The 11,743-nt window shown below is 37.8% G+C and overlaps 1 pseudogene; it reads left to right on the top strand.

Annotated features, from left to right (window-relative positions):
• The first annotated feature begins 3,727 nt into the window (after positions 1-3,727).
• On the top strand, positions 3,728-4,662 carry LOC129488798 (heterogeneous nuclear ribonucleoprotein A1-like; annotated as a pseudogene).
• Positions 4,663-11,743: the final 7,081 nt, after the last annotated feature.

Raw genomic sequence — 11,743 nt, forward strand, 5'->3', positions numbered from 1 at the left:
GGTTTCATGTCTTAGCACCTGTAATCACAAAGCTATTAAGTAGCTTTTCTACTTGAGCAAATAGCTTATCATCTCTGAACCTGTGTCTTTAATGGACAAATAATGGATTTAGAATAAATAATAATTGAGATCCCTTAAAATGTAAACACTCTCCAGGCTCATAACTTATATATCAAACTTATGTACCTTTTTTTTTTATCAGCAGACCTCTTCAAATACCTATTATATGTAGCCCTAGTTTGATTCATGAAAACCACATGATATTAGAACATACCTAATTTCCTGGTCTGTTTTTATTATCCCTGCACTTTGTTCAAATGCTATCCACTAATTTGGTATTTTCTGTAGACTTATGAAGTCTTAAAGTGTTTTGCTACAGCTTTCTTTATACATTCAAATTTTATTACAGAAATAAAAATAAATTAAAATGTTTCCTAGTCTATCAACTACTTCCACTCCTTTTTTTATTTCTTAGAAAGGATTCTCTCTTTAAAAATAAAACAAAGAAACATACAAACAAAAAAAAATCCACTAAGACATAAATGTCACAATCCGTACTTTATTTACTATGCTAAAGTCAAAGATTGCTGAGTAACTGACCTTAAACATAATGGGAAGGGAAGCTTTCACAAGGATAAGACCCTGGATATAATCAGCATTCACCAAAAACAAATCATGAACTGTAAATTTGCTGGCTTACTGTAGTGCAACTGAGTAAAAGCCTTCGTGGAAAATTTAAAGTATTTTATTCAACGAATTTTACTGAAAAGCAGTTATGTATTGGTTGCCTTGTTTAAAGAATCAGGAAAGACAATTAGTCTAAGTTAAGGCATTTGAATTTGAGGTACTGTTGGTCTAGAACACACCATACAGAGTCCAGAGCTGGTAAAGGTCCATCATTTAGAAGTGATATAGAAAAGAACAAGACAGAGTAAAAGCTCTATGCCATCAGGACTAGAGATTAGTTTGTTAAATAAGAAATCAAATTATGGCAAGGATTAATAATAAAGAAAATGCCTTAAATATTTTAATTTGTAGCTTTTTTTAATTGTATTTAGTTATTCATTTTATTATACTTTTTTTTTTTATTATACTTTTAAGTTTTAGGGTACATGTGCACAATGTGCAGGTTTGTTACAGACCAACGGTGTGCTGCACCCATTAACTCGTCATTTAACATTAGGTATATCTCCAAATGCTATCCCTCCCCCTTTCCTCCACCCCACAACAGGCCCCAGTGTGTGATGTTCCCCTTCCTGTGTCCATGTGTTCTCATTGTTCAATTCCCACCTATGAGTGAGGACATGTGGTGTTTGGTTTTTTATCCTTGTGATAGTTTGCTGAGAATGATGGTTTCCAGCTTCATCCATGTCCCTACAAAGGACATGAACTCATCATGTTTTATGGCTGCATAGTATTCCATGGTGTACATATGCCACATTTTCTTAATCCAGTCTATCGTTGTTGGACATTTGGGTTGGTTCCAAGTCTTTGCTATTGTGAATAGTGCCGCAATAAACATATGTGTGCATGTGTCTTTATAGCAGCATGATTTATAGTCCTTTGGGTATATACCCAGTAATGGGATGGCTGGATCAAATGGTATTTCTAGTTCTAGATCCCTGAGGAATCGCCACACTGACTTCCACAATGGTTGAATTAGTTTACAGTCCCACCAACAGTGTAAAAGTGTTCCTATTTCTCCACATCCTCTCCAGCACCTGTTGTTTCCTGACTTTTTAATGATGGCCATTCTAACTGTTGTGAGATGGTATCTCATTGTGGTTTTGATTTGCATTTCTCTGATGACCAGTGATGATGAACATTTTTTCATGTGTCTTTTGGCTGCATACTTTTAAATGCATAAATGTAACTGAAACTCTTTAAAATAAGACCTAGCATTTTCTTTGAGTATAAGCCTACTGACTGGCATTGTTTTAATTTTTTAATAAACCACACAAAAAATATGTCTTTGCCTCAGTACTACTGAAAAACTATGTGTACCACAGTAACAAATCTCAAAATGACACTATTTCTAGTGTCTCTGCTTACTAAACCAGCATAAGAATGTCCACACATTGAGTTACAAATTTTTACAATAGTTCCCTCATTCCTTTACCATCTTGAGGCCTTTTTTAAAATGTAGCATAATAATATAATTTTGATATAATTAATTTATAAATTTTTAAATTTACATCTCTCAGCAACTCCAATTTTATTATACAAAAATTAAACACTATATTTCTTATGTCCATGTAAAAATATTATTTCATAATGCATTTCAAATTTCAGTATTTTTTATTAACACATAATAACATGTATTAATACCTGATACATATTTATGGGTACAGATGATTTTTGATACATGTATACAATGCAAAATGATCACAACAGGGTATTTATTATACTCATCATCCAATCATTTGTCATTTCTTCATGATGGAAACATTCCAAATATTCTTTTCCAGGTATTTTGAAATATACAATTAATTACTGTTAACTATAGTTATCCTATAGTGCTGTCAAAAACTAGAACTTATTCCTTCCATCTAATTATATGTTTGTGCCCATTAACCAACCTGTTTTCAGCCCCATGCCCACACTTCCTGGCCTCTGGCATCTATCACTCTACTCTCTACTTTCATGAAATCAACTTTTATAGTGCCCACAGGTGAGTGAGAGCTTGTCATATTTGTCTTTCTGTGCCTAGCTTATTTTATTTAACAAAATGACCTCCAGTTCCATCCATGTACCTGCCAATGACAGGACTTTATTTTTTTTATGATAGATAGAACTCCATTGTGTATATATACCACATTTGCTTTATTCATTCTGTTGTTGATGGACAGTTAGGTTGATTCCACATCTTGGTTATTGTGAATAGTGCTGCAATAAACAAGTGGGGCACAGCTATCTATTTGATATGCTGATTTCTTTTCCTTTGAATAAATACCATCAAATGAGATTGCTTGATCCTATTGTAGGTCTTTTTTTTTTTTAGTTTTATGAAAAGTTGTCACACTTCTTTCCATAATGGCTAAACTAATTTACATTCCCACCAACAATGCGTAATAGTTCCCTTTTCTCCCAGTCCTTTCCAGCATTTATTTTTTATTTCTTTGATAATAGCCTTTCTAACTGAGGTGAGATGATAACTCATTGCCGTTTGAGTTTGCATTTCCATGATGATTAGTAATGTTGAGCATTTTTTAATATACATGTTAGATATTTGTATGTCTTGTATGTCTTATTTTGAGAAAAGTCTACTCAGATTCTTTGCCCACTTTTTGATGGGTTTATTTATTCTTTTGCTGTTGAGTTCTTTGAGTTTTTTTTTCTTCTGAATTCTTAGTATTAGTCCCATCAGATTAATAGCTTTTTCTCTCAATCTAAAGATTGTTTCTTCACTCTGTTTATTGTTTTCTTTGCTGTCCAGAGCTTTTTAGTTTAATAATAGCCCACTTATCTATTTTTGTAGAGGCATTTTCCCTGTGCTTTTGAAGTCCCAGTCATAAAATCTTTGCCTAGACAAGTGACCTAAAGCATTTCCCCTGTTTTTGCCTAGAAGTTTTATAATTTTAAATCTTATGATTTAAACACTTAGTGTTACTGTGATGTATCACATTTATTAATTTGCACGTGGTGGAGATATGTTCACCGTTTACTTCCTTCTGCCTGTGGAGGCCACCGAGGAAGCATTGTTAAAGTCTCTCTTCCCCTTGCCATTATGTCTAAATCAGAGTCTCCTAAATAGCCCGAACAGCTAAGGAATCTCTTCATTGGATGGTTGAGCTTTGAAACAACTGATGAGAGCCTGAAGAGCCATTTTGAGCAATGAGGAGTGCTCACAGACTCTGTGGTAATAAGAGATCCAAACACCAAGTGCTTCAGGGGCTTTGGGTTTGTCGCATATGCCACTGCAGAAGAGGTGGATGCAGCCATGAGTACAAGGCCACACAAGGTGGATGGAAGAGTTGTGGAACCAAAGAGACCTATCTCAAGAGAAGATTATCAAAGATCAGGTGCCCACTTAACTGTGTAAAAGATATTTGTTGGTGGCATTAAAGAAGACACTGAAGAACATCGCTTAAGATAATATTTTTGAACTGTATGGAAAAATTTAAAGGGATTGAAATCATTACTGACCAAGACAGTGGCAAGAAAAGGGGCTTTGCCCTTGTAAACTTTGACGACCACACCATTACTGGGAATGGCCACAGCTATGAAGTTAGGAAAGCCCTGTCAAAGCAAGAGACAGCTAGTGCTTCATCCAGCCAAAGAGGTCCAAGTAGTTCTGGAAACTTTGATAGTGGTCGTGGAGTTGGTTTCAGTGGGAATGACAACTTTGGTTATGGAGGAAACTTCAGTGTTCTTGGTGGCTTTGGTGGCAGCTGTGGTGGTGGTGGATATGGTGGCAGTGGGGATGGTGATAATGGATTTGGTAATGATGGAAGCAATTTTGGAGGTGGTAGAAGCTACAATATATTTGGCAATTACAACAATAGATCTTCAAATTTTGGACCCACGAAGGGAGGAAACTTTGGAGGTAGAAGTTCTGGCCTCTATGGTCATGGAGGCCAATCCTTTGACAAACCATGAAACCAAGGTGACTATGGTGTTTCCAGTAGCAGTAGTAGCTATGGCAGTGGCAGAAGACTTTAATTACTGCCAGGAAACAAATCTTAGCAGAAGAGAAGGGTTAGATAAGTGACAGGGAAGCTACAGGTAACAAAAGATTTGTGAACTCAGCCAAACACAGCGGTGGCAGGGCGTAGCTGCTACCAAAGGAAAAAAAAATGTTTTAGACAAATACTCATGTGTATGGGCAAAAAACTAGAGGACTGTATTTGCAATGAGTTGTATAACAGGTTATTTTAGTTTCTGTTCTGTGGAAATATAAAGCAGTCCAACAAAGGGTTTTAATGTAGATTTTTTTTTTTACACCCATGCTGTTGATTGCTAAATGTAATAGTCTGATCATGATGCTGAATAAATGTGTCTTTTTTTTTTTTTTAATGTGCTGTGTTAAGTTAGTCTACTCTGAAGCCATCTTGGTAAATTTCCCCAACAGTGTGAAGTTAGAATTCCTTCAGAGTAATGCCAAGTTCTAATTGGAATTTATATACACTCTGCTTGGTGGAGAATCCATTTTCTTCAGAAACCTTGGTGTTGTTGAACGATAGTTACCGTTAGGACCCGAAGTTCACCATTAAAAGGGATCACTCAAGCCACTCAAGCAAAATCATGGAATTATTGGTTTTAAAAATGATTGTGGCCACATCTTATGCAATATATCTAAATTGAATGATGGTACCAGATAAAATTATAGATGAGAATGAAGCTTTTGTATCATCTGTTATCATGTGTAAACAATAAACGATTTAATTCTCTAGAAAATAAAATAAAATAAAATAATTTGCATGTTTTGAACGATGTTTGCATCCCTGGGATAAATCTGACTTAATCATGATGTGTTATCTTCTTAATATGTTGTTGGATTTGACTTGCTACTATAATGTTGAGGATTGTTTCATTTACATTCATCAGGTTTATTTACTTGTAGTTTCCTTTTTTGTTGTATCCCTGTCTAGTTTTGGTATTAGGGTAGTGCTGGCCTCACAGAATGAGGTAGTCAGAATTCTCTCCTCTTCTAATTTTTGGAATAATTTGAGAATTGTAATTAGCTTTTCTTTAGAAGTCTGGAAGAATTCCATGTAGCAGTAAAGCCACGGGGTCTTGGGCATTTCTTTTTTTGGAAGGCTTTTATTGCTGATTCAATTTCATAGTCACTATTGGCCTGTTCAAGTTTTCTATTCCATCCTAGTTCAATTTTGGTAGGGTGTATGTGTCCATGAATTTATCCATTTCCTCTAGGTTTCCAATTTGTTGTCATATTATTGTGCATAATAAATTCTAATGATCCTTTATGTTTCCATGATATCAGATGTAATATCTCATTTATTATTATTATTATTATACTTTAAGTTTTAGGGTACATGTGCACAATGTGCAGGTTTGTTACATATGTATCCATGTGCCATGTTGTTGTGCTACACCCATTAACTCGTCATTTAGCATTAGGTATATCTCCTAATGCTGTCCCTCCCCCGTCCCCCCACACCACAACAGTCCCCGGAGTGTGATGTTCCCCTTCCTGTGTCCACGAGCCCTCATTATTCAGTTCCCACCTATGAGTGAGAACATGTGGTGTTTGGTTTTTTGTCCTTGCCATAGTTTACTGAGAATGATGGTTTCCAGTTTCATCCATGTCCCTACAAAGGACATGAACTCATCATTTTTTATGTCTGCATAGTATTCCATGGTGCATATGTGCCACATTTTCTTAATCCAGTCTATCGTTGTTGGACATTTGGGTTGGTTCCAACTCTTTGCTATTGTGAATAGTGCCACAATAAACACACGTGTGCATGTGTCTTTATAGCAGCATGATTTATAGTCCTTTGGGTATATACCCAGTAATGGGATGGCTGGGTCAAATGGTAATTCTAGTTATACATCCCTGAGGAATCGCCACACTGACTTCCACAATGGTTGAACTAGTTTACAGTCCCACCAACAGTGTAAAAGTGTTTCTATTTCTCCACATCCTCTCCAGCACCTGTTGTTTCCTGACTTTTTAATGATCACCATTCTAACTTGTGTGAGATGGTATCTCATTGTGGTTTTGATTTGCATTTCTCTGATGGCCAGTGATGATGAGCATTTTTTCATGTGTTTTTTGGCTGCATAAATGTCTTCTTTTGAGAAGTGTCTGTTCATGTCCTTTGCCCACTTTTTGATGGGGTTGTTTGTTTTTTTCTTGTAAATTTGTTTGAGTTCATTGTAGATTCTGGATATTAGCCCTTTGTCAGATGAGTAGGTTGCAAAAATTTTCTCCCATTTTGTAGGTTGCCTGTTCACTCTGATGGTAGTTTCTTTTGCTGTGCAGAAGCTGTTTAGTTTAATGAGATTCCATTTGTCAATTTTGACTTTTGTTGCCATTGCTTTTGATGTTTGAGACATGAAGTCCTTGCCCATGCCTATGTCCTGAATGGTATTGCCTAGGTTTTTTTCTAGGGTTTTTACGGCTTTAGGTCTAACATGTAAGTCTTTAATCCATCTTGAATTAATTTTTGTATAAGGTGTGAGGAAGGGATCCAGTTTCAGCTTTCTACATATGGCTAGCCAGTTTTCCCAGCACCATTTATTAAATAGGGAATCCTTATCCCATTGCTTGTTTTTGTCAGGTTTGTCAAAGATCAGATAGTTGTAGATTTGTGGCATTCTTCCTGAGGGCTCTGTTCTGTTCCATTGATCTATGTCTCTGTTTTGGTACCAGTACCATGCTGTTTTGGTCATTGTAGCCTTGTAGTATAGTTTGAAGTCAGGTAGCGTGATGCCTCCAGCTTTGTTCTTTTGGCTTAGGATTGACTTGGTGATGTGGGCTCTTTTTTGGTTCCATATGAAGTTTAAAGTAGTTTTTTCCAATTCTGTGAAGAAAGTCATTGGTAGCTTGATGGGGATGGCATTGAATCTATAAATTACCTTGGGCAGTATGGCCATTTTCATGATATTGATTCTTCCAACCCATGAGCATGGAATGTTCTTCCATTTGTTTGTATCCTCTTTTATTTCATTGAGCAGTGGTTTGTAGTTCTCCTTGAAGAGGTCCTTCACGTCCCTTGTAAGTTGGATTCCTAGGTATTTTATTATCTTTGAAGCAATTGTGAATGGTAGTTCACTCATGATTTGGCTCTCTGTTTGTCTGTGATTGGTGTACAAGAATGCTTCTGATTTTTGTACGCTGATTTTGTATCCTGAGACTTTGCTAAATTTGCTTATCAGCTTAAGGAGATTTTGGGCTGAGACAATGGGGTTTTCTAGATATACAATCATGACATCTGCAAACAGGGACAATTTGAATTTTTCCTAATTTTCCTAATTGAATACCCTTTATTTCCTTCTCCTGCCTGATTGCCCTGGCCAGAACTTCCAACACGATGTTGAATAGGAGTGGTGAGAGAGGGCATCCCTGTCTTGTGCCAGTTTTCAAAGGGAATGCTTCCAGTTTTTGCCCATTCAGTAGGATATTGGCTGTGGGTTTGTCATAGATAGTTCTTATTATTTTGAGATACGTCCCATCAGTACCTAATTTGTTGAGAGTTTTTAGCATGAAGGGTTGTTGAATTTTGTCAAAGGCCTTTTCTACATCTATTGAGATAATCATGTGTTTTTTGTCTTTGGTTCTGTTTATATGCTGGATTACATTTATTGATTTGTGTATGTTGAATCAGCCTTGCATCTCAGGGATGAAGCCCACTTGATCATGATGGATCAGCTTTTTGATGTGCTGCAGGATTCGGTTTGCCAGTATTTTATTGAGGATTTTTGCATCAGTGTTCATCAAGGATATTGGTCTGAAATTCTCTTTTTTGGTTGTGTCTCTGCCAGGCTTTGGTATCAGGATGATGCTGGCCTCATAAAATGAGTTAGGGAGGATTCCCTCTTTTTCTATCGATTGGAATAGTTTCAGAAGGAATGGTACCAGTTCCTCCTTGTACCTCTGGTAGAATTCAGCTGTGAATCCATCGGGTCCTGGACTCTTTTTGGTTGGTAAGCTATTGATTATTGCCTCAATTTCAGAGCCTGTTATTGGTCTATTCAGAGATTCAACTTCTTCCTGGTTTAGTCTTGGGAGCCTGTATTTGTCGAGAAATTTATCCATTTCTTCTAGATTTTCTAGTTTATTAGCGTAGAGGTGTTTGTAGTATTCTCTGATGGTAGATTGTATTTCTGTGGGATCAGTGGTGATATCCCCTTCATCATTTTTTATTGCATCTATTTGATTCTTCTCTCTTTTCTTCTTTATTAGTCTTGCTAGCAGTCTATCAATTTTGTTGATCTTTTCAAAAAACCAGCTCCTGGATTCATTAATTTTTTGAAGGGTTTTTTGTGTCTCTATTTCCTTCAGTTCTGCTCTGATTGTAGTTATTTCTTGCCTTCTGCTAGCTTTTGAATGTGTTTGCTCTTGCTTTTCTAGTTCTCTTAATTGTGATGTTAGGGTGTCAATTTTGGATCTTTCCTGCTTTCTCTTGTGGGCATTTAGTGCTATAAATTTCCCTCTACACACTACTTTGAATGTGTCCCAGAGATTCTGGTATGTTGTGTCTTTGTTCTCATTGGTTTCAAAGAACATCTTTATTTCTGCCTTCATTTCGTTATTTACCCAATAGTCATTCAGGAGCAGGTTGTTCAATTTCCATGTAGTTGAGCAGTTTTGAGTGAGTTTCTTAATCCTGAGTTCTAGTTTGATTGCACTGTGGTCTGAGAGACAGTTTGTTATAATTTCTGTTCTTTTGCATTTGCTGAGGAGAGCTTTACTTCCAACTATGTGGTCAATTTTTGAATAGGTGTGGTGTGGTGCTGAAAAAAATGTATATTCTGTTGAGCTGGGGTGGAGAGTTCTATAGATGTCTATTAGGTCCGCTTTGTGCAGAGCTGAGTTCAATTCCTGGATATCCTTGTTAACTTTTTTGTCTCCTTGATCTGTCTAATGTTGATGGTGGGGTGTTAAAATCTCCTATTATTATTGTGTTGGAGTCTAAGTCTCTTTGTAGGTCACTCAGTACTTGCTTTATCAATCTGGGTGCTCCTGTATTGGGTGCATATATATTTAGGATGGTTAGCTCTTCTTGTTGAATTGATCCCTTTACCATTATGTAATGGCCTTCTTTGTCTCCTTTAATCTTTGTTGGTTTACAGTCTATTTTATCAGAGACTAGAATTGCAACCTCTGCCTTTTTTAGTTTTCCATTTGCTTGGTAGATCTTCCTCCATCCCTTTATTTTGAGTCTATGTATGTCTCTGCATGTGAGATAGGTTTCCTGAATACAGCACACTGATGGGTCTTGACTCCTTATCCAATTTGCCAGTCTGTGTCTTTTAATTGGAGCATTTAGCCTGTTTACATTTAAGTTAATATTGTTATGTGTGAATTTGATCCTGTCATTATGATTTTAGCTGGTTATTTTGATTGTTAGTTGATGCAGTTTCTTCCTAGCCTTGATGGTCTTTACAATGTGGCATGTTTTTGCAGTGGCTGGTACCGTTTGTTCCTTTCCATGTTTAGTGCTTCCTTCAGGATCTCTTGTAGGGCAGTCATGGTGGTGACAAAATCTCTCAGCATTTGCTTGTCTGTAAAGTATTTTATTTCTCCTTCGCTTATGAAGCTTATTTTGGCTGGTTATGAAATTCTGGGTTGAAAATTCTCTTCTTTAAGAATGTCAAACATTGGCCCCCACTCTCTTCTGGCTTGTAGAGTTTCTGCTGAGAGATCAGCTGTTAGTCTGATGGGCTTCCCTTTGTGGGTAACCTGACCTTTCTCTCTGGCTGCCCTTAACATTTTTTCCTTCATTTCAACTTTGGTGAATCTGACAATTATGTGTGATGGGGTTGCTCTTCTCGAGGAGTATCTTTGTGGAGTTCTCTGTATTTCCTGAATCTGAATGTTGGCCTGCCTTGCTAGATTGGGGAAGTTCTCCTGGATAATATCCTGCAGAGTGTTTTCCAACTTGGTTCCATTCTCCCCGTCACTTTCAGGTACACCAATCAGACATAGGTTTGGTCTTTTCACATAGTCCCATATTCCTTGGAGGCTTTGTTCATTTCTTTTTATTCTTTTTTCTCTAAACTTCCCTTCTCGCTTCATTTCATTCATTTCATCTTCCATCACTGATACCCTTTCTTCCAGTTGATCGCATAGGCTACTGAGGCTTCTGTATTCTTCACTTAGTTCTCGAAACTTGGCTTTCAGCTCCATCAGCTCCTTTAAGCACTTCTCTGCATTGGTCATTTTAGTTATACATTCGTCTAATTTTTTTTTCAAAGTTTTTAACTTCTTTGCCATGGGTTTGAATTTCCTCCTGTAGCTCGGAGTAGTTTGATCATCTGAAGACTTCTTCTCTCAGCTCATCAAAGTCATTCTCCGTCCAGCTTTGTTCCTTTGCTGGTGAGGAACTGTGTTCCTTTGGAGGAGGAGAGGCGCTCTGCTTTTTAGAGTTTCCAGTTTTTCTGCTCTGTTTTCTCCCCATCTTTGTAGTTTTTTTCTCCTTTTGGTCTTTGATGATGGTGATGTACAGGTGGGTTTTTGGTGTGGATGTCCTTTCTGTTTGTAAGTTTTCCTTCTAACAGACAGGACCCTCAGCTACAGGTCTATTGGAGTTTGCTAGAAGTCCACTCCAGACCCTGTTTGCCTGGGTGTCAGGAGTGGTGGCTGCAGAACAGTGGATTTTCATGAACCGCAAATTCAGCTGTCTGATTGCTCCTCTGGAAGTTTTGTCTCAGAGGAGTACCTGGCCGAGTGAGGTGTCAGTCTGTCCCTACTGGGGGGTGCCTCCTAGTTAGGCTGCTCAGGCGTCAGGGACCCACTTTAGGAGGCAGTCTGTCCGTTCTCAGATCTCCAGCTGTGTGCTGGGAGAACCACTACTGTCTTCAAAGCTGTCAGACAGGGACATTTAAGTCTGCAGAGGTTACTGCTGACTTTTTGTTAGTCTGTGCCCTGCCCCCAGAGGTGGAGCCTACAGAGGCAGGCAGGCCTCCTTGAGCTGTGGTGGGCTCCACCCAGTTCGAGCTTCTTGGCTGCTTTGTTTACCTAAGCAAGCCTGGGCAATGGCGGGCGCCCCTCCCCCAGCCTGGCTGTCGCCTTGCAGCTTGACCTCAGACTGCTGTGCTAGCAATCAGTGAG

Source organism: Symphalangus syndactylus, chromosome 8 (genome assembly GCF_028878055.3).
Source record: "Symphalangus syndactylus isolate Jambi chromosome 8, NHGRI_mSymSyn1-v2.1_pri, whole genome shotgun sequence".
NCBI classification, from domain to species: Eukaryota; Metazoa; Chordata; class Mammalia; order Primates; family Hylobatidae; genus Symphalangus; species Symphalangus syndactylus.